Below are 1,127 nucleotides of genomic sequence, written 5' to 3'. Positions count from 1 at the left end.
AGAAGGCTTGAGTGGCGGGCCAATAGGGGAAGGGTGGCTCGGCACAGCCAGCTGCCGGGTCCGAGTCCTGGCTCTGACCACATTTCGACACTCACAAGCGCAAAAGCCAAGGAGAGAGACCAGCTCCGTCACCTCAGGGGCAGGAATTCCTCCTGCGACTCCTTTCCATCCTCCCTGTTCCGCTCTTCACCCACCGCTGGTTCTTGTCAGTGCAAATGAGGGAAAGCTTTGCTGTTGCCATGGTACCATCACAAGAAGCTGCTGTCAGGTGTGAGCTGGTCTGAGCTGCGGGCTCTGTCTGGAGAAATGAGAAGGCTGCGGGGTGGGTGGCAGGGCGGCCGTCACGGGTCATCAGGCTGCAGAGAACAGGGTGCTCTCCAGGCGGTGGCCCCAACCCGGTCCTGAGCAGGCGTGAGGACAGCTCTCCCTTCTGTCCGCACATGCAGCCACAAGGCCTCAGCGAGGCTGTGACCATGACCATGGCCTCTGGTGGCTGCCTGCTGGCCTTTACTCTGGGATACAAGGCTGATGTCTTGGGGACTGGGTCATGGGGGAAGGCCTGGTCCGATGGAAGCACTGAGGTCCTTCCTTTGCTTTTTTTTTTTTTTTGCTTGAATGCATGTGTCCTCCCTGCTCTGAAACTTCAGCCTGCCCTTCCAGGCAGGATGGACAGATAGCCCTTGAACTCAGATCCAGTGTTCCAGGCACGACCTCGAGGCAGCCTCGTCCTTCAGCCACTTTTGTGTTCACAGCCTCAGGCTCTAGTTGAGCGAGTGACCGAATGACCGTCCTCTGCGTGGCCTGTGACCTCCTCGCGGGCAGTGGTCCTGTGTGTGCCTCTGCCTCGTGTCTGACACACGAAGGACTCGTGTGTGTTTCTCAGGGTTCAGAGGTTACTTTGTTGTTGTTAATCCTCACCTGAGGACACACTTTCCATTGATTTTATTTTAGAGAAAGTAGAAGAGAGAGGGAGAGACAGGGAATGAGAAACATTGATGTGAGAGAGACACATCGATTGGTTGCCCCCTCCTCATGTCTGACGGGGGCCAGGGATTGAACCTGCAACCAAGGTACAGGTATGTGCCCTTGACCGGAATTGAGCACAGGCCTTAAAGGACAGTCGGGAG

This window comes from Myotis brandtii, unplaced genomic scaffold (assembly GCF_000412655.1).
Source record: "Myotis brandtii unplaced genomic scaffold, ASM41265v1 scaffold64, whole genome shotgun sequence".
Taxonomy (NCBI): domain Eukaryota; kingdom Metazoa; phylum Chordata; class Mammalia; order Chiroptera; family Vespertilionidae; genus Myotis; species Myotis brandtii.
This window is presented reverse-complemented; position numbering follows the sequence as displayed.